The sequence below is a fragment of the Dermacentor andersoni genome, chromosome 2 (genome assembly GCF_023375885.2).
Source record: "Dermacentor andersoni chromosome 2, qqDerAnde1_hic_scaffold, whole genome shotgun sequence".
In the NCBI taxonomy this organism is placed as follows: domain Eukaryota; kingdom Metazoa; phylum Arthropoda; class Arachnida; order Ixodida; family Ixodidae; genus Dermacentor; species Dermacentor andersoni.
Genome location: NC_092815.1, coordinates 119,856,224 through 119,884,035, shown reverse-complemented (window position 1 = coordinate 119,884,035; position 27,812 = coordinate 119,856,224). Strand labels below are relative to the sequence as shown.

General features: G+C 41.5%; 2 long non-coding RNA genes across 2 annotated transcripts; both read right to left on the bottom strand.

The window, feature by feature from the left end:
* Positions 1–1,342: 1,342 nt before the first annotated feature.
* On the bottom strand, positions 1,343–14,384 carry LOC129387534 (uncharacterized). Its single transcript, XR_008614696.2, has 2 exons — positions 13,607–14,384; positions 1,343–2,413 (listed from the first exon to the last, which is right to left on the bottom strand). It is a non-coding gene; the product is annotated as an uncharacterized lncRNA (long non-coding RNA).
* A 5,263-nt stretch (positions 14,385–19,647) lies between these two features.
* Positions 19,648–27,571, bottom strand: LOC129387535 (uncharacterized). The gene is made up of 3 exons (XR_008614698.2): positions 26,871–27,571; positions 21,860–21,944; positions 19,648–19,904 (listed from the first exon to the last, which is right to left on the bottom strand). It is a non-coding gene; the product is annotated as an uncharacterized lncRNA (long non-coding RNA).
* Between the last annotated feature and the right edge of the window lie 241 nt (positions 27,572–27,812).

The following is a 27,812-nucleotide window of genomic DNA, read 5'->3' as shown; positions in this document are numbered from 1 at the left end:
GGCCTCGTTGCATAACTTCAGCCCTTAAGGGAGGACAATATCCTCCATTCGAACGGAGTTTTTTTTTACACCCTTGTGTTTGGTGGTGTTAAGGGGAATTATGGGAGTTTTTTAATTCTCCTTTGAACACCAACCCCTGAGTGGTTGCAGGAGTCTATATGGAGAATTATGGGAGGTTTTTAATTCTCCTTTGAACACCAACCCCCGAGTGGTTGCAGGAGTCTATATGGGGAACGTTGGGAGTTTTTCATTCCTCTTTTGAACACCAGAACTATGGAAGTTCTTATGAGGAGCTTTGGGAGCTTTTACAAGTTGACATGGGTATTTCATTTTGCTTCTTATGGAAATTTATAGGAGAAGCGATGGGAGTTCTTACGTACATATTTTCGGAAACGTTTGGCTTCTTAAAGGCGTTTTGAAGGATACCTTTGGGAAATTATTTTACCTCCTTGTAGGAGTGCTTAGGTGTAAACCTGGGAGCAACCGTTCCCATATTTTGGGAGCTCTGCTTAAGGGAGCACTTATGGATAGTTTTGAGAGTTCGATTTTTGCTTTCTATGGGAACATATACGAGAATGCTTGGGAGTGAATTTTTACAGCTTTAGGGAGCTGTTTTACTAAGGGAGTTTTAAACAGATGTTTTGGGAGTGCATTTTAGCTCCTTATTAGGGCTTTTAGAGGTAGGTCTGGGAGTTTATTATGCACTTTTTGGGAATTTTACGAGGTTGAAGGGAGTTCTTTTTGTGTGTGTGTTTAGTAGATTGTGTCTGACGAGTGCAAAAACCATGACAAAGCAATAAAATGTCTGGAAATTTATTGCAGTTCCAGAATCAAATGTGCCAGCATGATAGTACAATCAATGACTATTAGCATAATGAAAGTGAAATAGTTCAATAAATTGGATACAAACAAGCAAACCAGTTTGACAGGAAATTCAAGCATATTGCGAGCTTCAGTACAGTTGAAAATCCACAAGTGCAGCCAAGACTGAAATTCAGCGGCTCAAAACATCATGAGCTATTGGGCAGTCCTTGCATGCATTAGAACAGGCCACATTTGTTTTTGCATGTAAAAAGCATGCTACAAAAAATGATGCAAAGGAGGCCAGACAGCACCAATGACCTAGAACATAATGAAAGTACCTTTGAATACCTATGCTATTTCTAATAGACATCTACGTACAACTTATTCTCTCATGTAACACACAGCTGCAAAGAAAAAGAAGTGGTACCACCCACTCTGAATCAATTTCCTTAGCGTGCAGCACCTGAAATTCAAGCTTGCCAGCTAGAGAACATGACAAGTTCACAGCAAAATGGGCATAATGTGATAACAGTAGACAAACAGGTGATATCTCAGGCTGAAGTTAATTCAACAAGGGGACTAGTCGTCATCAGGGAAAGAAAATCCAAGCAGACAATTCCAGCTCACACTTACTTGCATACACAGATGTCGCTACATAGGTTTGTGTTGTGATGCCCCATGACCTAAGTCAGCATCAAAGAGGTTCATTAAAGAGTGGCACATATGCAGTGGCACACACCCAGCGTACATACACAAGTTTGTGTCAAAAAAGTTCATTGGAGAGCTGCATCTACCCAGTGGCCCCAAGTGCTCGTAGTAGCCCCAGGGGCACATACTGAATTTCCACAAATATAAGGAGTTTTTTTTTTCAAAATTTCTGGCGTCAGAAGACGCCTCGCATTATATAACTGACATAGACACAAACAACAAGATCACTCATAGAAATTGGTGCCAGCAACCTGCCAAACTCCCATACTTCTACACACCTTGCTACCCCAACTAAACCCCCATGGTGAGCATTTAAACTTACCTCACCTTCTCTATGCACTCACTCATTTTGCTGGATATCCATGGAGTGGAGAAAAGTGAACTATATAAATACTGCCAAGGAAAACGGTTGTTACCCTAACGAAGAAGTCCACTTCTCAAAAAAATTTCTCCACCTGACATAACACTTGTTCGACCTCTGCTGATCACCTTCAGCTGAATATTGCATATCACACAAAGCAGCAATTCAACTATAATTTTTAGTTTTATAATGAAACAAAAATTTCTTAGGATGTGAAAGAAAATATGATACAGGAACCTTTAACAGTATCCATAAGTGTGAAATTTTTACACAGGCAAAGAGGCAAACACTTTGCCACCAGGGCACACATAAGGCGTCATTACATTTTCTCTGCAAAAAGCCTTAACACCCCGACGACAGGTGGTGTTGCATGAAGCCATGCATGCATTTCAAAAAATAGGCATTTTGTATTTTCTTCTTCCGCAAGATCAAGGCAGGCAGGCTGTGATGCTGTGCAAACAGTGGTGGCCTTCAAAAGGGAAGGAATCCACACAAAAAGCCATGGTACTGTTGAGATGGCAGTGCATGATAGGGAGCATTCTGGAAAACCAAACAAAATAGATTATGTACTATTGTATTGCAAACAGACACCGCATGAATATTTAAACATAGCATCACCAATTATTCAACAGTGCTGGGCCATTCAATGCTACCACTCCAAGTGCATCTTGGCCACCTCAGATTTTAGGAAAAATTACAGCCCATTGTACAGTTGCAGGCTGGATGAAGTGGAGAGTATGACGAAAGCCCGTCTGGTCGGGATGATGCATACTAAAAGGAAGAGGTCCAGACACCGACCAAAATGTTTAAAATAGTTTTTTACATTTTCAAATTCAAATAACTTCAAAAATTCAAATAAGTACTTTAAACCATTTTGGTCAGTGTCCAGACCTCTTCCTTTTAAGTCGCAGAATGCACAAACACACTACTTCGCGAAAATTTCACATGGTGTGAGTATCGTTATCTTGTAGGCTAAGGTTGAAACATCACGGCACTGACAAAGCTACAAACAAGTGTTTCTACGAATGACCACAAGGCCTTCCAGAATGTTTCATTATGTGAGATAGACCATTAATGTTTTTTATCTGCAAAGAGTATCTTCTTATTCTGACTTAAGTATAATAGACCTTCGAGCAATTTCTGAAAAGTATTTTCATCCAGCTCGGGTGGTTTATAGGCGCAAATAACCAATTTAGGAACCCCCATTTTGTAGTGAAGAAAGCTTATATTAAAAAAACCTATAGCTGCAGTGATTAAAAGCTTCTGAAATTTTGAATCAACTCTTTATGTCTGCAGAAGCTCTTTAATTAGGTATTAGGACGCCTTGCAGCACTGACAATGAAAGGAAATCATGACAACATATTACAAAAACTAATAAAATGAATGTGTTCTTGATAATATATGTTGTTGTATTATACACAGATTATACAAAACACCAGCAGTAATGTGCATATCTTCAGAGTGCACACACAGTTCACCAACGTAATAATAAATACAGGTCAACATCATAAAGCAACACATAGGTACTGGCGTTTTTCTTTCACATTGGCCTAAAAACCAATCACATGAGCATTCAGCCATCATATAAGCAGCACCTGCTTGCATGAATTCAAGGAACTTACAGATGTGCAAAATCGTTTAGGAGCTTTTAAGCAATAGGCATGACACTACTATTATGATTAATTTGTTGCCTGTAAGTGGTAAATCAAGTGAACTGCTAGTTGTCCTTCCGGTGAAGGATATTACAGAAAATGTGAGGACAAAAAGATTATAGTAGCTATTTGGAACTCATGAATGTTAAGATAATATGCAATGTTACCATGCTGACAGACAGTCAGATAAAAGATGATACAAAGAAAATATTATATATAGATTACACAGATGCAAGCATTCTGCTTCTTTATTGCTGCAAAACTCTGTAGTTATAGAAGTGCTTCATCCCCTGAAAAATATTTTTAGCAATACATTCACTATGGAGTTCTATTGAGGATGCATCAGATTTGCATGCTACAAGTGGTTTGAGCTGTTCACAGACAGACATCTGGCTTGTAAACGCAAGAGCATGACGAAATACTGCAAGTGCTCCAGAAAAATGCTTGCATGGTAAGGGAAATGACAAAAACAAGAATGTGGATGAAAAGACCAAACTGCCCCAAAGTCTAATTTTAGCAATGTAAGGTTTTATGAAACATAATTACAGTTCTAAGACAAAACAAAATACCAACATGATATGCAAAGAATGGGTGCTGGACATCAAGCAACCTCACTAAACAATGATTACATACATAAAAACGACACATTCGCAGGAAATTTCACAATACACGACATATAAACTATGTGATTCATGATGCACCCATGTCATACATCATATTGTTCAAGTAACCAACTTCTTTATTCAAGACCCCTGTAGAAGGTTTGTTAATGCAGTTATTGGTTTCTTGGATGGAAAAGACCTAGTATACAAATCTGCACTTCCCTGCCTTATATTTGCAAACTGCATGTGTACAGTCACAGTTTGGCATGTTTTGCAATGTTTTGTGAGATATCCAGATGCTGTTACCACCTACATCTGTGCACAATGCTCCTGCAGCCTGCCATTACCACAAATCCTGGTCTATCCTACATAATACCCCAGTCACACGGGCACTTTCAAAGTCCTTTGAACCAAAGATTCTTTACTTCAAGGGAGAATGTGCACTGTCACACAGGCACAGCAAAGGAGCCCTACTGGAAGGTGGCTTTGAGTCAAAGGAGTGCGCGTTCCCAAGCCTAGAGGGCGTCTGACAGTAGAAAAAATAATCTAAAGATATGGAAGTTCAATTTTTACCTCTTCAGAACAAGCTTATAAGTACTGAATACTGTTACTAAAGTACTAAACACTTTCGGGACACCCGCAATCTCCATCATGAAAGCGCCGGTACAGCAACACCGGTACGGCCTGTTGTCAGCAGCAACCTCGACACAACACGGTTGCCATGTGCGATTTGGTTCTTTGGTTAGTGGCTGCTAGGCATCCCAGTCTCCTTGGCTTTTTTCTGCACATCTTTCCTTGTCACTTTTGCTTTTTAGTTTTTACAGCGTTTACGTGTACCTACCGCTACCTAGCCACAACGAACGAAACAAAGCAGCTGAAGCAAAGGCAACAATGAATAATCGACGCCAATGTGCGGTGTACGAAGCGGTACACATGGTGGCCATCATTACAATAAATACATCTGTTTGTGATAAAGTAATGCCTTTACTACGTGTGCATTTTGTTTTGATGTTTCTATGTATTAGGAAAAATAAATGTTGCTGAAAAAAATGTGACAAATTTATTATAAGACGCATTGGGCTATATTTTTTTATTACTTTCAAGGTGATGGTAGCGCTAAGGATACATTGCGGTCTCTGTTAAAAGCTTCAACGGAGACTACCTGGAGACCATGTAGCACCGACATATATCCGTTGAACTAATGTCTTTGAAAGCTCAATGCTCCTTAACTTCAAAGGACCTTTGGCATGCTCGTGTGACGGGTATAACACTTGCTGCTGAAGGCATTAAAGGCACTCAAAGGTGCCTCAAAGACAGGCTGAGCATTCTGCGCAGGTTAGCGTGTCAGCAAGGCCTGAAACACTTGCAGGACATTGTAAAAGATGTCAATACATGGCAAAATACAACAGCACAACATACTCAGAAAAAATGTAAGGCTAAAATTCCACACTGATATATAAGGGCCTTCCCAGACAAACCGATAAATGCAATAGCACACCTTCTATTGAAATCTCGAATATAAAAATTGATTACTTGAAAAAGATGTACGGTACATGCAAAATAAAATGAGTGATGTATGTTATATGTCACGTGTAGTCAAATTTTGCTGCAAATTTGAGCATTTCATGCATGCATATAATCGCACTCGTGTACTAAAACAAGTTCATGTGTAGTGCTCATCCTGTGCATTTCATGTGTTTCATCTTATAGTGTAGTAACTATGTTTCCTAATGCCAGTAACCAACTCTCCCAGCTTTCAGCAATAGTATGCAAGATTATTTATTCTTAGAAGTATGATAGCAGGAAGAAACAAGGATAAAGACCTGTCAACAGGACTAGCATCAACTACAAGCTGATTTGGCTCCTGGATGGAAACGAGTATTAGTAATCGTAATCATTATCAATGTTTCAATGAGGGAGTGGGTGAACCCAGAACTTGCACAAATAACTACAGTAGCCCCATGGCTGAACATATGAGCCGTGGGTGTTTCCCTATCTTCCAGCACATGAGGTTAGTTGCAGAGCCCCGAGAGAGCTGAGAGGGAAGTGATTGTGGTTTTCCACATTAGCAAATAAAGATCGACATGTGTCGGAAAATAATCACCATCTCTCATCGAAAACATGTAATTGTTTATAGAGCACTTATCCTCAATTCATTACACAGATTGCGTTAGGTGACTAATTTGTTTTACTACTGTTCTTAGTGCCCCATACAAGATTAACCTTTTCCATGCCAATTTTATTTTCAGAAAACCACTGAAATTTCTAAAATATTTTTATTAGCTATTCTTTGTGAAGAGTTTTTATTACTGCAATATCAGCAGTTCGTTTAAAATTTTCTGCTGCCTTTTACTAGCTGTTTTTCATGTTTTTAGGTTGCAAACAGACAAGGACGCAGAAACTGTCTACATGAAGCATATTTTTTTAAAGAAAGTCAAGCGTGCTTTTGTTATCCTCCATGAAAAATGTTATTGCAGGAAGAAAGGTGGTTAACCGAGGGCCCCTATTTTTATTATTCATATCATAAGAAGCCAACAAACACTGACACCAAGGACAACATAGGGGAAATTACTTGAGCTTAATAAATGAAATAATGAAACGATAAATTAATGGAAATGAAAGTGGATGAAAAAACAACCTGCCACAGGTGGGGAACGATCCCACAACCTTCGCATTTCGCATGCGATGCTCTACCAATTGAGCACCGCGGCGCCGTTTACCGATCCACTTTCTTGGGTATTTATGTTTCCTTGTAGAACCCTGGGAGTGTTAGCCAGCGTTACCACTCACAGACCTTGGCGGCGGACATGGAACATCCTTTCTGCCGCAGGCGTCACGAGAACGTGATCTTTTTTTAGTGAAGGCAACCGGTCAATAAACCCACACATGCTACCTGAAGGCATCAATGTTGCCTGATTCGAGACACTCGTTATGTAATAAATGAGAAGAAAGAGGGTTAACCGAGGGCCCAATTTTTACTAGTAATATCATAAGAAGCCAACAAACACCAAGGACAACATAGGGGAAATTACTTGAGCTTAATAAATGAAATAACGAAATGATAAATTAATCGAAATGAAAGTGGATGAAAAAACAACTTGCCACAGGTGGAGAACGATCCCACAAGTTCACTTTCCTTTTTTTGGGGTGGGGGAAAAAACTGAACACATAACTAATCACTGATCTATCATGCAAGTGGTGTTTGCCTATCTCAATAGTCTATATAAAGACAGAAAACTAGGCTCAGGTGTTTTTATCTCTAAAAGAAAAGACAAGCTTTTATATGGCAACCTATCAACTTGAAGCCCACGGTAGTAGTTCTCTTCTATGGCATCTAGCTGTTGAGCACGAGTCAAATAAAAATTAATGCAAATGTATTAGTGTTCCATGCTTTTAATGCATGGAAAAGGGACACTAAAGGAAATTAATGAGTTAAGTTAGATTAGAGGTTAGCCTTTTGTAATAACAAATTCATCATTTATACCAAGAACAGAGCTTTTATAAGCAAGAAAATTAGAGAACTGGAACATCAAAGGGCACCAACTAATATATTGAACCAAATTCTGTAGTTTTATTTGCCAAAACCACAATATAATTATGAGGCATGAAGTACGAGGGATTCTGGAATAATTTTGACCCCCTTGGTTACTCTACTGTGCATACAGTGCAAAACACACATGCATTTTTGCATTTCACACCTATCAAAATGCAGCTGCCACAGCTACAATTTGATTATCCACCATCAGGCTTGGCAGCGCAACACCAAACAGCCCAACTCAGAGCCCATGCTTGTCAGCAACCTTCTGCAGTGAGTGCATCACTTGGTGCTCATGAGGCAGTACTTCCAGCTGCTTCAGCTGCTTTAAAGTGTGCGCACTGCTGGCTTTTGCTGTTTTACAGCCCTTAAAGCCCAACCACAACAAAAGTTAGGGCTGCATAAAAAAATGATTCAAACAGTGTAAATACAAAACAGCATTCTAGCAATCTTGATACCGAGACTGAAATGAATGCCACAATTACCAGTAACTGGCAGTGAGGCATGACTCAGATTGCAGGGCACCTTAGTGTGGCCTACGAGATAAGGGACCACCTGCAGCTGCCTGCAGTGATAAAAACCTGAAGGCGATGTGGACTCTCGTCATAGCCACTAACCACCAGGTTCATGTGTCGTCTGCTAATACAGTATTAAAAGAATATCAAAAAGAAAATTAGATACCAGCCCCGCAGCTTTGCCAAGATGACTACAGTAGTATTTACTACTAATTTATTACCAATATAGCCAAAGTGAAATTTCATTGCATTTGGAATTTAAGCTTTTGCAGTAGGGGTTTTGAGATGTGATAATCGCAATGCTCCTGTGCTTTGTGACATTACATCACTAGATATTTGACAACGCCGTGGTTCTAAGTGTTTTTACATACATCGATATCTTGATTCTTTTACAACCTAACTCTAATATGACACATGAGAATACGGTAGATAACATTTGAAATGTCTTTAATGGGCACGGAAAAGGACTAACCTTTACACATGAGACACGCATGGTGAAAGCATTGTAAGCAAGGCTCCCACGTGTCTTTAAATAATTTTTCACTTTGGTCGGTGTCAGTTCTGTTTTTTCCCTTGACTCTTCCTAACCGGACAAGACTTCGTCAGACTCAACTTCATTAACCCATTGACAATATGCTGCATATCTTAGGAAAACATTTGATGCTCACCCTAACGCATGTTTCCTGAAGTTACCAACTAAGAGCAAAGAAAGGTTAGCTACTGTATGAACCAGCCTAAATCCATGTTAAGCCCACAATTGCCCAATGTGCCTTGAATAGGCTCTAAAAATGTGTATTAACACAAGGCGCAATAGATTTTGTGCTTACGTTGGCATGTTCATAACAGCTGGCCTCCCTCACTCTCATCATCGGAATCTCAGAATCCCTACTGCGAAAACTTCAGGAGTGGAAAGCAGCAAAGGTAACAGTGCGCAGTTTGAAGCAGCCAGAGGCACTGCCTCATGAGCACAGCAGTTGCACTCACTGAAGAAGGTTAATGACAAATATGGGGCCCCATTCGTGCTGCTGGTTCCGAAGAAGCCATCTAAGCTTTTTTCCCACACTTGAGTGTAAAAATACAGCTGCTTTTAACAAAAGGCATGCAACACCGTTCATGAATTGTGCCATTGGAATGGTTTACCAAATAACCTCTTACTTCTGGTAAGCTCTACACAAGCCAAATTGGACGCTGCACTGATGAAAGGGCAAGAGAACATTTGCAGAATATAAAAACAAAGTAAGACCAATGTAGGTGAGCATTGTAACACATGCACTTGTCATCCACAACTTGAAATATATTCTTGGCAGAAGTAGAAACATGAATTCACAACTGATATCAGAAGCTCTTTTAATATCAAAGAATGACTGTAATTATTCTTTTTTTTTTCTATTTCTCACAAGTATGTGTATGAATGTTTTTTGCTTTCGGTTTACACAGGTTGCTACACCTCCATTTGTTTGACCCTGTTCCCTTCTTTGCAATCTTTCCTCCCTCCCCCTCTTTTATGAACTTCCAGAGAGATTATATGAATAGTTCCTGCTTTCTTAGAAAACATGGCACACACGCGGTGGATGTGGAACATCCTTTCTGCTGCAGGCATCACAAGTACGTGATCTTTTTGGGTGAAGGCAACTGGTCAATAAAGCCCCACATGCCAACTGAAGGCATCAATGTTGCCGGAATCGAGACCCGTGTTATGTAATGAACGAGAAGAAAGCAGGTTAACCGAGGGGCCCGATTTTTATTAATCATAAGACGCCAACAAACAAAGGCACCAAGGACAACACAGGGAAAATTAACGGAACTGAAAGTGGATGAAGAAACAACTTCCCGCAGGTGGGGAACGATTCCACATCTACGCATTACATGTGTGATGCTCTACCGATCGAGCTAACACAGCACCGTCTTCCCATCTATTTTCTGGGGTATTTATGTTACTACTAGAACTAACCCTGGGATTGTTAGCCAGTGCCACCACTCACAAACCTTGGCGATATCTAGAGCATCCTTTCTGTCGCAGGCATCACGAGTATGTGATCTTTTTGGGTGAAGGCAACTGGTCAATAAACCCACACGTAGTACCTGAAGGCACCAATGTTGCCAGATTCGAGACCCTCGTTATGTAATGAACGAGAAGGGGGTTAACCAAGGGGCCCGATTTTTTACTGCTGGTGTAGTACACACTTTCCTGCGTTTAGGGTGATGCCAGCTTCTTGCAGGTGCTGAAGTACTTTGTGCAGTCGTGCATCATGTTCTGTCTTCGTGCGGCCACACTATTATGTCGTCTTGCAGACATGCTTGGCCGTCCAGGCCTTCTAGCAGTCTTAGCATTTCCCAGTGGAAAAATTCAGTTGCTGTGGAAATTCTGAAGGACAATCAGAGGAACTTAAAATGGCCAAGTGGCGTCAGGAAAGTGTTGTACCTCTGGGACTCGGGTAACCAGTAACCAATATCCGGCTATAGCATCAAGTTTGCTAAACCAGGCAGCTCCGGTGAGTTTGGCCAGGCAATCATTGATGGTGGGCACTAAGACTCATTCTCACAGAATGTTCTATTTTAACCCTCCAAAGTCACTGCTGATTTGAAGCTCGCCTCCTTTATTTTTAGCCACTACCATAGGTGCATGCCACTCTGTGGTTTCTTCGACCTTTATGATGACACCCAGGCTCTCCGTTCTCTCCAACTCACATTTGGACACTCGGCAACATGGGCAGAGGTACTCGCCCCGAGTACATAATAGCACACCGCTTGGCATCAGGGAGTAGCGATATATTGTAATCGGTCCTGAGAAGGTAGGCCTAGGTCTGTAGCCAGGTAGAGGTAGTGGCATAAAATGTTGGCTGGGTCGCTGACCTTGCCTTTTGACTCCGCTACTTCTAGGAGACTTGGTTGGACATTGAAGGATTTGATTGCGGGGGGACGTCAAAAAGTGCGTCATGCAGCTTGTCTATTACATAAATTTGTTCTTGACACAACCAGCCATTTCAGCACACGGTAGCAGTCTAACCGTTGCTTTTTTTGGTCCTGCCGGGTCCGAGCAGCTGTTCTTTTGCTTGCTTCAGGTTTCCCGTGACTTGTTCGTCGTAGAGGCTTGTTGGCATGGCAGTCACATCTGCACCAGTGTCTACCTTGAAGCCATTGACCATCACATTGATTTTTCATGGCCCAGGATCCTGTTGGTCAGTTAATTGTCCAAGTAAACCTCTTCCAAAACAGCTTGGTATGTGCATTTTGCTCTGCTTTTTGGAAGCGGAAAAGCATATGGCAGCTGTGTTCCTTTTTACTGCAGGCACTGCATGTTTTGCCATTCGCCGTGCACATAGTGTGTGATGGTGAACCATAGGTGTCTTGTTGAGCCATACCACTTGCATGTCAGCGCAGTTTGGTCACGCTGGATTTTACGAGAATTATTTGACTTTCCTTTGCTCTTCGAGAAGCTGTGCATGGTGTCTACAGCTTCAAGTGATTGTAGCTGTGGCCGTAGGTCCTTTTGCTGCTGTTTGATTGTTGCCGCCATGTTGCGAGCAGCGTTGACAGCGGCTTCCAGAGTAAGCTCAGCATTAAGTTGCAGCTTCTCACTTACCTACATGTCTGTGGGACCGACCACGAGTCTATCACAGATCGGTTCCTCTTTCAGGGCGCTGTACTCAGAGGCTTCAGCGAGCCTGAAGAGTTCGGTGATGAACATATCGGCTGTCTCATGCACGTCTTGCTTCTGGCTGTTGAACTTTGCACACTCGTATATCATGTTCATCCGTGTCAGGAAATTTTTTATGAACAGTTGCATTACTGTGTTGAAGTCGAGTTTCTCAGCATCACAGAGCCTGAGCAAGGCTAGGACGTCTTTGGATTCAAGACCCATGGCATAAATGAGTGTGTTCACCTGCGTCTCGTCGTCGTCTTTGGTCTGGAGATAGCTCTATAGCCCTACCTTCTCGTGAGCCACCGTTTCTACTCCTCGGGCTGCCGAAAATCAAGTTTTTCCGGCAGTTTGACGACGAACGAGTTTAGTGGAGCTGCGTGCTGGGCTGTGGACACTGTAGGTGAAGCCATGGGTAGCAAAGTTTCGTATTCACCGCAGTGCGCTGTGATGTAGACTTCTACTTGCGTGGTGCATTTCTCACAGCGTTGTCGAGTATCCCACCGTTGCCTCCATGTCATGGTCGGGTGACGAGCATACGTGATTGACAAAACGTAAGTGTTAACTGGAACTGTTTACTAGGTTGTGTATGCAAAACAAGCACGGCTACATGCCGGCTCGGCTTACACGGTCTGGTCCGCTCTCCCAGAGGCGTTGTTCCGCATCTTACATGACCGTGTACACAGCGCCATCTCGTTGCGGTAGCTCGCATGACACGGTGCACCAGTGTAACTCAATGGACAGCAACTTCAAAAAAAGTATATTTCGGAAGGCTGCCCAAGTTTAAACAACTCTCAGTTAACGTTAAGGCGATTTGCCCTCTTATTAACATGCACATTTACGCCACTAGACCATAACCTCATTGCTACATTATAGCACAGTTTTGGTCCGAATTAAAACACTGATATAACACAGCGGAAAAGTTACGAATAAGTGCCATAAATACAAAGAATATTAGAAGGGCATACACTATCATTCTTGCTAACTGCTCATTTGTTGAAATTCTGGCAGTCTTCTGAATTATAATTTTTAAACGTGCTGCCCATTGAGTTATGATAATGCATTGCGGTGAAATTTGATAGATGGCCGCAGAGCCAATTCAACATTTCAGTTTCAACCACAGCTAGTTACCCCTATGCTTTTCTTGGCTTCATTGCCTGCTGGCTTTATATGGTCGTGATTTTAAAAAAATGAAGCCCGTTTTCCTTCTCATTCATTCATGCGAGGGTTTGAAACCTCACAGCTTTGATGCCATTAGGTAGCATGCATGGGTTTATTAGCCACATGCCTGCTCTCTTCAGTTCAGGTGTTACGCGACACCATCGTGCAAAAAAAGATGTTCCACATCTGCCCACCATGGCTCTAAATGGCGCTGGCTAACACTCCCAGGGCATAAATACCATAAATACCCAAGTTAGCACAATTGGTAGTGCATCGCGTGTGTACTGCAAAGGTTGTGGGTTCAGTCACCACCACAGACAAGGTCCTTTCGTCTGCTTTCATGACTTTCTTTCAATATTTTCTACATTTCAATTTCAACCACAGCTAATTACACCAATGCTTTTCTTGGCTTAATTGCCTGCGACCTTTATATAATCAGCAAAAATAAGGTTACAAGAAAATTAAAATAAATAAGTGGAGGACAGGGTCATCGGTGTTCAAAGAAGCACCTTCCTTTTTGTATCGTTAACCAACATGTGCGCCCAATAGGTAACTCCTCTACCTGCACATCGAATGACAATGCAAGAGATGCAGCTGGAACCCACAGTCAAATATATGTACAGCATACCAATGCATCTCTCCTCCGAAGGTAGTGAAGAGCACAGGTGCCTGTAGAGTTGCGTGCCACGGTTCCTCTTGCCAACCCATGGAAAGGAGCATAAGTGATGCTGTAGAGCTTGCTCCTTCAAGCAGTGTTCAGGTATCCATTCATAATCCTGCATGTAGTGTCCAATGTATTGTAGATATCAAGACAGCTTCAGTCCTGCAGCAAATAAAGTGATCAGTTCTAACCAAAATGTTGAGATGTAGACACTTTGGCAGGCGGATGTTAAATGTTGAAGTTTCTGGGATGCCAGTGATAATTTCATTAAACATTATATGGGCCACTCATACAGGGATGGAAGCAGTCAAAGAAGTTTTGGAGCAGCTCTGGGAGGTGGCAAATTTGACACACTGGAGCATGAATTGCCCGTTTTCGAGCAGTAAATACATATTTACATGAGTAGCTTGGTAGAGGTCAATGAGTGAAATACAGGTATAGGAAGAAAAGGTGTTCCTTATTTTACTTTACAGAGCACTATTTGATTATGGCAGATCAGTTCTGTGGAAGCCTGCAAGGCAAGTAAAATTCATGACAGGAAAAATTTTCACCCACCCTACTTTAGCATGAAGCTACGAAGGAGACCTGTACAGGTTTCTCGGAAACCACCATTAAATTACATACTGGATATGACAACTAACTGTGGCCAAGAAAAAAATTAATGAGTGCTTTCCGTGAACATCACCCACTCTATGTTGATAGGTTTATGTTTGTGCTACTCAAGTTTTTTTTTCCATTGTGAACAAGCAATTAATATGTACTTGTAATGAATGTTTATTTCCTTACTCATCGAATATGGTGCCAATGCAAAGGTTGTGGAATACGCCGAGAAATGACCGATAACAGCGTTACAACGACCTAGTTCATGTGTGGTCTTTTTTTTTCCGACAAAAAAAACAAACAAACAAGCGAATTTTTCTTTAGAAATTCACGTGACAATGCGCTCCGCAACAGTAATATAAGTGGTCTCAGACAGAAACAGTGTCATCAGTGCACTGCATATATTATGAATGTGCAAACCTGGGGCACAGTCTTGTAAAGGTTCGCAAAGCGAACTGTTACCAAGATCGCGCTACTTCGCATTTGGTAGGGACTGTACTTGCACGCCAAAAACTGCTGACATGTCGAGAAAAAACTGCAGCTGCTCTTTCCCAGTGCCCCTATTTGACAAAGTTTTTGTAAAGATTGATGCAATAGTGCGCAGAAGCATTGTCATGGTAAGGACAGTTTATTTTCACCTTTTATTTATTTCACGGGCTTTCATTCTCGTGCCTTCACAAATCCTAGGCTGTCTTAAATGCTGTTACCGGCCATTTGTAACCATCATACAAAGCTTTTCACTGACATCTCATCGATTAGGTAAATCAAGACACTCATCAGATACAGTGAACACCATTCGAGTAGTGCACTCTGGTAATTTTTCATTCTTGGCAACCTGCAGTTGAGATAGCAGAATATTGCAGAATAAATGTGAAGTGACGTAGTGGTCATTACATATTTGCGAGTATTTTATATATGTTTTGACACACTGGTTGGAAAATAGACATGAACGGGCATGTTAATTGCACTTGAGCTATGGTATACAAGTTTCCCTTGTTGTGCAAGGGCGTCTACATTAGACAGACGGGAAGGGGTATCAATGATTCATAATAAGGTTAGTTACAGCGCAACCTAAGACAAGGACAACAGAAGGTACAAAATGACGACACGGCGCTGTTTTGTACCTTCTGTTGTCCTTGTCTTAGGTTGCGCTGTAACAAACCTTAGTATGAATCCCAACCAACTGGCCCAACTTGCCGTTCTGATGCAGTATCAACGATTGCTTGGGCGAGCATAGTTACAACCTTCATAAAAGTTAACGAACTAGGCCCCTTGCGATGCATTGCAAGACTTGTGGATGCAAACTAGTTTTTTTAAAGAATGTGTCATCATAGGATGCAGTAACATTCAACTGATGCGCGAGATTACTGATCAGGCTAATGCCATTGCCAAATACGTTAGGGTGTGCGTGAGTACACCCTCCTTATCTTTATCAGGCAAGGAACTTTACTTTCTAAGTTGGTCGGCACGTTTTCAGTGAACTGCAGCCGTCTGCTTCTTGTAAGGTTGTTGTTTTAGTTGTTTTTCTCATGTGTGCTATGAGCGGCGCATATAATGTGCAGTAGGGTCGTGGAATAAGACCAGTTAGAAGTTAGTGCTCATCCTGTCACCTGTACTTTTTCTTCCATACTCAAACTGAGTTATGCTAAAGCAAGATAAGAATCCATTCAGTCAGTTTGTGCCTTCGAACCAGTTCACCTCCACAGTGCACAATGATGCTATTATAAAGGGACATTGAAAATATTGTTTATTTTCTTTGAATAAATAAAGTTTAGTATGAAGTTTCACAATGCATTTTGCAAGTTTTAATTACCCTAGTATAAATTTGTATTCTAGAATGTGAAGGATGAAAACAAGCATTTCCAACCTTACACATTTCCAATGACATCTAATCACTACAACTTAGAGGAAAGGCGCTACGATCTCAAACAGTCGCAACTTCTATCCGCGGTTGTTGTATATAAAGGCATTACGCACCGAGAGAATATGGTCAAATCTTAAAGCTAAAACTACGGTAAAGGCTTGTACCAACACGCTTAAACAAGGGAGAACATTTCAAAACACATAGTGCGGAGGTAAAAAAAATAGATCATGGAGTTTTACTTGCCAAAACTACAATCTGATTATGAGGCACGCCATAGTGGGGGGACTCCGAAATAATTTTGACCACCTCAGGTTCTTTAACGTGCACCTAAATCAAAGTACACGGGTGTTTCTGCATTCTGCCCCCATCAAAATGCGGCCGCCGTGGCCGGGAATCGATCCCACGACCTCGTGCTTAGCAGCCCAACACCATAACCCCTAAGCAACCACGGTGGGTACAGTGCACAGCTGTGAAAATTTTTCCTATACCAGAAATAAGTTTTTGGCCAGGGGCTCAAGAACCGGGGGAATCGCGCCCTGTCTGGCGCTGTTCACAGTGCCACCTCAGCCAACTGGCACATTTGCACGCGAGAACGAGAGCACCAAGTCCGGCCATGACTGGTAAACCGATATGACGATACATTACCAAAATATACAGTAACTAAAACAAAAGGACGCGTACAAACGAGATGTGTCCTTTTTATTCAACTGACATATAATCTTCGCGCCTTCTCCCCCTTGTACGATATAGAGGTTACACAGTTCTGCTTATTCTATCGTCTTACATCATGCATGCGCACTGAGCACATCAATACGTTCTGGATATCGCAGAAGCCGTTGTTCACGGCGTGAGACTCACGATAGCGAAGTCAAATGCGATCCTTCTAGAAATAAAGAAATTGTTTGCCTGCGACAAACTTTGCAAACAAGAAATAAAATACGAGCTTACCAAAATGCTTCGTCCAGGTTGGTGGCGGCACGCAGTTCGTTGGCGTTCACCGTTGCGCATTACGCTGTGTTGTTAATCACGCCGCCCTCGCTTGTAGGCGTGAGAAGAGCATCAAAGTATTATTCTTTTCTGTCAAATACTGCTGCTTCGTAAGTACAAATAGAAAATTTTGAGTTGTCAAGCCTACCCCAGCATACTGGCACATAACAGCTTCCCGCGCTCAAATCTCGCTGTGGATTCGAATTCGCGCTGCGTGCATTTCGATGAGCTGTTGGGGCGCCACCTAGAAGAGTTTGAATATGGACAAAACAAAACAAAGTTCTAACATATGTCCGTCTAGATTATTTTATATTTATTTATTTAAGATATAAGGCACATGCTGTTTAGAAAATACTCACGGCAAACAATGTTTCAGTTTAGTTTCTTTGGCCCCTCGGCCTTTCCGATTTATGTCCATTGTCAGCTGGCCTGCGGCCTTTAAACGATATTCCTTACATATTGTGGCTCAATGTCGAAGACATTAAACCTGGTTGAATGGGGTTTAAATGGAGGGACAATATTTCGTTTTGTAGAGTATTGCTGCTGGGGATAAAGCGAGAAATATAGGCTGCTTCTCGTCGGCAAAAGGAGCCGGACGAGCAAGTCACGAAATGCAAGAAAACGAACGGCTTGCATGATTACTAGTACAGTCTCGCTTGGTTGACCAGTGAGAAACAGCATAATTAACAACCTAACAAATACAATGGACAGCCGCCAAATCGTTGGTCAATTAGACATGTTAATGATGAGTCAGAGTGGTTGTTATTTCGTGTTTGTCCGTTTGTAAACGTGTTGTGCAAAGCTTCGTTTATTCGATGTTGTGCCCCATTTCCACCAGAAAAAGAAAGAAAGAAAAGCGGCGTGTTTCTGTTGACGCGGCACGCGCAAGTGAAACGGATTTACGGGCACGCCGCGCGTGTCACGTTCACACATATATCGCTCAATAAAGCATTCCGGCGGTATCGATCGACATACCGGCCGCACCACTGGTGGTAACGGCTATAGTGGTACCGGTGGTAATAAGGGGAGCCGAAAGGACCTAGAACCTCAGGGCACTACAAGAATATATTTCATGGTTTCACACCTGCTTACTGCAAAAGTGTACAAAGTACACGCATGGTATAGCACTGTACTCGTAATGCAAAAATAAACGAATTAAAATTAATTTGTAAACTAAGAAACCAAGGTGAACCTTCAATAATTCACGAACAGGTAGGTTCACACTCAACTGACTCATGAAACAGTATGCTAGCTGTGCCAAGAATCTTAATTAGTCGAGCAATTAAGGGTGGTGACTGTCATGTGCAATGCCTTGGGGAAATGCATGCAGAAGTAGGACAATAGCTGTTGCTCTGTTTTTGCTCATGCCCTATCAACTGATTAATCACTTATTTATTTATTTATTTTTATTTTCACATACTGTAGTCCAATTGGGCTATCGCAGGAGTGGGTTTGTACATTGCATATAACAAAATATTTTTCTGCACAAATCAACTTCAATGCCTTAAAAAACACGATAACTTCAATATAAAAGATACAATCAGTATAATAAACGCAGCATGAATCAAGTAAATACAATGATTTTTCTAATTTACCTAGTTTCACCTGGGAGTAAGTTCCATTTTTCAATTGTATGAGGAAAGCTATACTTAAACAGGTTAGTATGCAGTTGAAATGGAGCAAGGTTAAGTTTGTGGCTATTCCTAGTAGGTTTCAAATTATCAGGAGACAGATAGTTGTTCTTTAATGAGTAGTGTGGGGTGTTATTTGAATTATGCAACAATTTAAGGCATTCATAATCACGCCGCTTGGACAGAGGTAGTAAACCGATTTGTTGTTTATTTAAGTCATTATTCCAAAAAATTGAAGAGTTGGAATTTCCCCTCACAAGGCACTATTGGCAATAAAATCACCAACAGTGCTTGTCGAATGGGTGCCGCAGTGCTACAGTTGACCTGCAAAGACGGGGCCGAACCCCTGCTTAGAAAATGGAAGAGAGGCCGAACTCTCTCGAGCCCTGGCTAACTTTGAGCACTGACTGTGTTGAGTGGTATACTATATATTGTACTACCACACAGTACAATGATGTATATTAATGATTAATACAGTAATATTATGTATATAATAATAATAATAATAATAATAATAATAATAATAATAATAATAATAATGATTCAGATCTGCTACCATATCTGCATCTCCTTCCTTCATGCTACAGAAAATGTCTATGGAATTCTTGCTGTCAAATCAATAAATATATACTTCAGAGCATTGTTGCGTTGTTGTGACATCACTGGAAACATCACTTCACAGCATTAAACCTTTATCGGTCAAACCTGTGCTCAGAAAAACATGTGGCACTCAAAGCACAACAACCCAGCAGCGAGCATGGTGTGTCAAGCGCGTCACATGACTCGTCAAAGGTCGTAACATAATTGCTGGTGCTATATATATATATATATATATATATATATATATATATATATATATATATATATATATATATACATACCTTCCGCAAAGTACAACACTATTTGCATCTCACGTTGACTGATATCTTTCAATTGTTAGTAGGTGAAATGCAATCCACAGAAAAAGGATAAACAATTGTATGCATATCTATCAGTATAATCACGGAGTATCAGGCTGGGCATCAACCAAATTGATTCTTAATATCTGTAACTGTGGCGAGGAAAGCATATGTCGCCTTGAAGAAGACAAGTCCACTTGTTGAAACATTGGCTCCTGCTTTCATCTTGTTCTCGGTTTGCTCATCGTCTTGAATTTCCATTTCCTGCCTTCCCCATGTTTTCCCTGGGTTTGTATACATGGTATTTTAACACGCAGCCTAAAAGATTGCAGATTCTTCTCCTATATGCATAGTTGGTATATAATTGTGAATCAGCAACACACTAAAAAAACGTTTTCTTCTAGCATAACACTGAAGCATACAAAGTTGAAAATTTACTGTGCCTACCTGGGCGTCATTTCACATATTTAAGAGGTGAATCATTTTCCTTTGTGTACATGTGCATTGGGCTAGCTCCCAGATCAAACTATATGCCATCAATCTGCACAGTTGGCACAGTAGGAATTCACAAGACAAATTTTAGCAGAGTGCACCTTGTTTACACTTTTCTGCATTTCTGTATGCAAGATATAACACTACAATTTCCGCTGAAGATACTGTGCTTGTTGTGCAGGCCATGTTTTGATGCTAATGGATGGCACCTGTATAATCATGTAAGACTTTTGTGAATATATTGGCACAGCAGCACCTTCTGTTATTTTGTATGTATATTTCTGACCAGCAACACAACCAAGCAGAGGTATATTGTGCTGTAGGCAAAACAAGTGGCCACTTAGATTTGGCAGCTCTAGATGGGCACATCGCATCTAGTCGTTCCTCACCCCACTTTAACATTTACATTTCACCAATGGCAAAGGACAATGTTGGATTCCGTAAAATATCCAATTTCAAATGCACTATGGATGACTGACTTTTGAAAGAACAATGAAGTGATGCCTGGAAACCTGTGTACCAACTTTCTTCCCATATTAGTTACTATAATGCCTTACAATGTGTCTTAAAATTCTTCACATGGTGCACCTAAATTTGGTGCTAGAGTGGAGAGGAGTGCAGTAGTTTGACTTTACCTAGGGTAGCAAAATGCCTCACAACACTGCTACATCAAAGTAGCAGTGTTGCAGCGCTCAACGGTGCCCTTAAAGGCATCAGTTGCGCCCATCACATAACAGGGGCAGGGAGAGTACAAACATAAATGAGATTACAAAGAAATAGTTACAACAAATAATAGGACAAAGTACAGAACAAAGGTACGCTAACATTGTTTAGGTATTAAGAAACAGAATGTAAGAAATCATAAGAATTGCAAAACAAAAGTTATGCACACAGCAAAATAAAATGTTGAAAATATGCATGCACACATAAACTACGGTATTAATACAGGTATTTATTAGTAACTCACAAAAACAACTAAACAAGAATGTAATAAAAGAGGCAACTAATTAACAGTGCGTAGCACGTCGTAAAATTTTAATGTCAGATTCTGTGGCAATATCAGAGGGAAAGCAGTTCCCTTCAGTGATGGTGCAGGGTATAAAGGAGCATGCATATTGTAACGTGCGAGATGGTGTACGCTTAAATATGAGGTGGTGATCCCGGCATGAAAATACGACAGGTGGTGACTGAAAGAAATCATTGTGAAGAGAAGTACGACTATAAAGTTTGTCAAGCAGGCAAAGACGCACTGATTTGTGGCGAAGGGATAGTGCTTGTAAATAAGTACGTGCTTTTAATGATGACACGGAAGTGTAAGATGAATAGTCGGAAAATATGAAGGTGAGCAGCCCAGTTTTGAACAAATGCAATCTCGTCAACAATGTTTACCTGCCAGAGTGCTATATTAGCGATGCGTATTCGAGCTTTGTGTGGATTAGTGTAGTGTAAGCAAGTTTATGTATGTTGACAAAAGCATGCTTTAGGTTTAATTTGATGATGCCAAGAGAGTGGTGAGCTGCTGCAAAGATGGAGTAAATGTGGTGGTTTCATGCTAAGTCGTAATGTAAATGAAAACCTGTGCTGGTAGTTGAATGTTAAACTGGGATCTTCGAAATAGTCGATGACTTGTGAATTAATAATGTGTTCCATAAGTTTGCGAATTGTACTGGTTAATAATATTCATTGGTAGTTAAAGGGTGATAAACACTCGCTGGATTTGTAGAATGGGATGATTTTAGCCACTCACCAGTCTTAAGAATGAACCCAGGGGGTATGTTGCGACACTAGCTGGGACACATTCTTGAGCAGCTTGTTATTAAATTTGCTGTGACCTGTTGTAGATGAAGTTTTTAATCTGTTTAGTAAGGTAAAAATGCCCGACCCACTAATAACAATTTCAGACATGTCAGATTGCATGGGGAAGTCAGGGCATGCAGTGATGTCTTCACATTTGGACACTCAACAAAACATATCATTTAGTAACTGCACACACTATAACTCAGGAACTACATCACCACCAGAATTAGGATTATGTCAGGCTGTGAATAGGGGTTTATTACGTGCCATAATCACTGTTATTCATAATAAATCATAGCTGTAAACCTGTTGACGTGTGGATTTTAGTAGCATCTGGCATTCTTTGTCACATAATATGTATCTTTGCCATGTCTTGGCTTTTTTTTTTATTTGCCATTCTATAGAGCGCTTCATTTTATTTATGAGGTGCTGCAGGCGTTTATTGAATGTTTTGTTGCATCTAATGCTGAGAAAAAGGACGAACATTTTGATAAGATTTGCAAAGGTGGCTCTAAACATAACCAGTTCTCTTCAATAGCTCGACTGTGTCTGCAAAGGTGGCTAATTAACGATTATGCCGAGTAATGTTGGCCCTATTGTAGCACCTAATGTGTTTAGTAGTGTTTTCTTTTTTGTTAAAGAGAAGTTAAGCAGACCTACTATAACTGCATGATCAGACAGCCCGTCCAGGTGAGTAATGCCGGAACAGATTAGAGGATCGCTGGTCGAGATGAGGAGGAGGAGGAATAAACATTTATTTTTGAAACAGTATCCCGGGTTAAGCCCCAGTTCTACTCTAGGTGGGAGGTCTCCTCATTCCAGGAATCCTCTGGCCTTCGCTGCCTCCTTGGCCCTGGCGACGAGGTGTCATTGTTGCTCCAGGCCCTCGGAGACGAGCTTGGCCTCTCACGTTTCAATGAGGTCTTCGCTTTCTTGTCTGGCGTTATATTCTTTCGGTGAAGGCGATGCGTCTGTATCTAGATGCCATGGACACTCGAGGATCAGGTGCGCCAAGGTGTATGGTAAGCCGCACATTGGGCAGCGGTATCCTTGTAGCATTGGGCATAGTCTGTGCATGAATATTTCCTTGTAGCATTTGGTATAGTCTGTGCATGAGTATTCCGTGGGTGTAAGTGTTACTCTGTAGTCTTCTGAGTGTGGTACTTTCTTCTTCGGTGAGCTTTGGGTGAGGTGGTGGGTGCAGCCTGCGTTCCAGCCTGTGATATTGAAGGATCGCTGAGTAGGTGATGGGTACGGTCTCTGCCCCTGCTGACGCAGACCGGCATCTTGAGAGTAGGAAGGGTTGGCCCGGCAGGTGTGGCCTCGGGCCACGGCGTGTGCTGATTCGTTCCCCTCCAGCCCGTCATGCCCAGGAACCCAGGTCACGCAGGTGTAGCGGATCGAAGCGCTGTCGTGCTTCAATATCTTTAGTGCTTCTGTCGACACTAGACCCTTAGCATAGTTCCTGACAGCTGCTTCAGAATCGGAAAGAACTACAGCTGCGTCTGCACGTGGTAGTTGCTAGGGCGATCGCCGTCTCTTTTGCAGTCTCAGAGTTTTGCGCACGGACTGTGGCAGACGCTAGCTCTCTGCCCTTAGAATCTGTGACGTTCAGGGCGTAAGCATTTCTTTGCGGGTATTTGACTGTGTCGGTGTATCTGGCATCCGGACCTTGCCTGTGTCTTTGCCGTAGGGTATCCACTTGGGCTTGTCTTCTTTCCTTGTGGTACAATTGGTGCTATGCACAGGGATTTGCAGATGTTTGGAGGAATTCTTTCTTTTTGGTCCGTGGTGGCCTATAAAGGTTTCACTGTAGCTCAGCCGTTGCAGCACTGATCTCCCGGTGGGCATGAGCTTAAGTCATTCTAACTGACTGGCTTTACGAGCTTCGGCTAATTCTTGCCAGGTGTTGTGTATGCCCGTCTTGAGAAGTCTCGTAGTCAAAGCCGTAGATGGTAGGCCCAGGGCAGTTTTGATGGCTTTGCATATTTGAATGTTAATTTTTTTCTACCTCTGATGAGATCTAGAATATTGGCCAGTGTACATGATGAACAGGTTGGGAGAGTAATGAGTTGAGGTAACATATACAGGAATGAAGGAAAATATGCCATTGAGCGTGAGCAGCTGTGACAGATTCTGTTGTCCAGTTAATAATGGAGAAATTAAAATTGCCATAAATGATCACAGTAGAATGCCAAAATAGCATATGCACTTCATTTAGAATGTTTTTGAAACTCGCTTGAAAATGCACAATTTACATCCGGAGGGCAGTAGTATGCACTTATGAGAACATTCTGCTTGAGCACTGAAGTGAAATGAAAATGTGCTCTAGGAATGAACGAATGCCAGTTGGAACTGCAAGAATTTATTTTTTTAAAGCTATGAGCATGCCACCTTCTATGCAGTTGCATCATTCACAACAAAAAGTGTTGCATGCAGATGTGAAAAGAAAAATTTTATAGGAGATGGTATCGTTTAGCCACGTCTTGATTAGTACAAGAAGAGATGTCACGCATGAATCAATCAGTGATGAAAGTGACATATATTTTGACATCAAACTTCAACCTCTAGTGCATAAGAATGACAGGTTTGTAGACGTGTTATGGGTGTGTGGTTGCATAAACTGTCAGTTTCCACACTTGCATAAGATGAAGGTTTGGCTTGTCATTCTTAAAGCATGCTGAGACAGACGCACTGCACAGTTTATTTCCGAGTCCCAAACGTATGTGTCGTTGTTGACCAAGAGCTTGTTAAAAACCAAGCAAGCTTAGTGTGAGCTGTCTCATACTGACTACAAATTTTAAAAAATTAATAAGAAAATAAATATATCTGTCATCCTGATTGCTGATTTGCTATTCCTAAGTGATGGAGTAGTGTGAAAGTGACATATTTTATTTGTACATATTGTACTCAACCCACTGCAACAGTAAAAAAAAAGGAAAGAAAGGAAGGAAAATGTAATTTTGTGAAATTATACAGATGGAGCATCCTTCTTTTTTTTATGCTGAAGTAAACAATCAATATATGCACATGTGAATACGATATATGTGCATGCACTAGAATAACTTTCACCAGTCATATTATGTCAGCAAGACAGCAAGGTGGGCGAATTGGTTAGGATTTATCTTAGTTTTGGTAACAGCTAGCGCAAAGGTACGATGAGTAGAAAACGTTATTAAATACACGAGCAGGGCTGTTAATGGTTTGTGAACACTTTTCTGTAACGCTAAGTGTTATATCCGCGTCCACAGCGACCAGGCCGGCATGGATAAGCGTAGTTTATGATTGAGCTCTTCCTTGTCATTTGACGCGCTGATAACCACGACTTATTACAATACGGCAGTTTCTTAACGTTTGCTAATCCGGCTTGGGCAAAGCTCCCGTCGTTGTGTGCCACCTCACGTCCGCCGTACGCGGTGCCGGCCGGGCAATAATAGATTGACTTTTGGATGGTAGTACGCTCGCTGCGTGAGGGCACCCCGCAGGTGAAGGGCATGGGAAAATAGCCCATTCTTACGACGCGGGGTTCGGTATGTGACCTGTGATTAGCCCGAGGGTTCAGATTAACTGCGTAGCTGTTGCGCGGCCCAATGCTTCGCGCTGCCCGATTGTAGACGGTGGACATTGTAACATATTTTAATTTCGCTTGCGTTTCGCTCGCGCAAGAACTTTCCACGACTCGCTGACTTCCCGTCTGTTGCCAATGAATGTTCCCCGGCCAGACGCTCCTAGGTCCAAGCCCGGCCCGGGCCCGAGTCAGCAATTGCTTGGCCGCCCCGAGCATCCTTGGACCGAGTTTGGCATATGCGGCCGACAACGCTTTCTGTCTGGCCAGCGCTAGTAGTAAAATCGTGTTTTGTCAACAATTAAGTTAGCGTGTTGACGGTACGTGAAACGTCGATCGCTTCCCGTATCACAGCTCTGTTGGCATTAGCCTTTTTTTCTTATTGTGTTACACAATAGGTGCGATTGCGATCACTTTATTCCGACGGTTATGCTATGTTATGATAGAGCAGGCAGGCCGGATCGAGGTGCCGTACTCGCTAGGGCCTTTCCTTGCCGTGCTGCGCGTACACTATCACCGATAGGTCGTTTATATGGACGGTAGGTAACAATAATAACGATAACCCCGAGAAAGGAATCCATTGACATACTGGCCCTGGAGATAGGTTCATGTTTGCCGAATCGCACCGTATGTATGTATGTATGACTCGGTCGAATTGGCACGTACAGTTGAGAGGCTCTCATGAGATATGCTCGCCGACGACATGCCGATGAAGTGCTGTTTAGTATTTTTCTCGCACACAACTATGTAAACGAACTTCCTATTAGCGTGTAGACGAATGATGAGGGCGGCATATAGGTACAGTACCGTACATATTCGCCTGAAGAGGAACATTACAAATGTGCACATGGTATTCACATTTTATTAATTTAATGATGATATATGTGGGCTGTGTGGACCTTTAGGGTGTAGTGTAATATGCAATGTAGGAATGAAGTATTAAGAACACAACAACAAAATTTCTTGTCATATGACCAACTGAGTAAAATCGGCTTTTCAAGTGAACAAACATACCCCACAGGAATGCCACTTGTAGCTTTTTCAACTGAGCTACCACATTTTTAGTCACATATGCAGCTAGGGTATGCAATCCAATTTTAGAACATGGCTTAATTAGCAAAAAGCTTTCATAATCTTGAATACAGTTAATGCATTAGAGGTGCAGCCTTAGTTACTGTACACATTGCATAATCTACACACTGCAGAGCATTAATTTGCATAATTTGTTTTGTACTTTCTTCTGCATGTGGCTGCAAGCCTTTGTTTTCAAGAGTGCGCCTAGGAAAAAAAGTGTTTGTGTTTGGTTTGGATGATGCACTTCGGTGGCCAAGAGAAGAAACATGCAAATTATAATATTTTTTTATTAAGATAGCTGCATTGGACCAGCAGGACCTACCTTTCATACCATGATTAGGGCAAGACAGATGGCACCTGACAAAATCCAGAAAATGTATCATCCACTCTGAGTAATTGGTGAGCAAGCTTCAATACCATGAGGGGCCAGTGAGCCTTGGCTTTGGTATGACAGGAACAGTCTTGAAAATACCAAAACATATGTGCATAAGGGACAGGAGTTGCCTCTGTCTGAAACCCACTGATGACTCCATTATAAACGTAAGCAGCAGTGCTTGTGCCATGCTCTGCTGCTTAATTTCAGAGAGACTAAGAGATGAACGAAAGGCATAGATAGAAACATTGAGAGGAGCATTATTTATGTTCTTTTGCAACATCATGCTGCAATTACCACAAATTATAAACACTGCAATAGTTGTCTCTAGCTTGCTCATTTTAATAATCGTTCAATTCACAGTCTCAACTCAACAGCATAACACAACATATTAACTTATTGCGCTAAAGTCTGAGAGTGTGTTGGTTACATATACTACATTTGGTTACATTTACGTATACTGGATGAGTGAGGGGCATATGAACACACTTAGTGCTGCTTTCCAACTGAGATTATTCAATCCATTGAGCAACCTGACTTTAAACTTTTGCAGGTGACTGTTCAAGTCAATGCACATACATTTACCCACATCTACTGTTTGTTCTATATTGATTTCTCTTTTACGAGTAATCACTGTGGATTATAAGGGATATTACAATTAAACATTGAAGGCCATAATTATGAAAATAATATGGCCTTTGAAAACAAAAAGCATAGACAGGCCATCAAAATGACAGCAAAAATAAAGAATAAATTAATTGTTTGTTTAAAAAGAAGCCTAATAAGCTTATTAAATCACCCATGACATGCCTCTTAATTGGCTCTTGAAAGTTGAGCTCCAAGACTGGCATGCTGTGTATATCACTGACAGTAAGCACCAGACTAGCAATA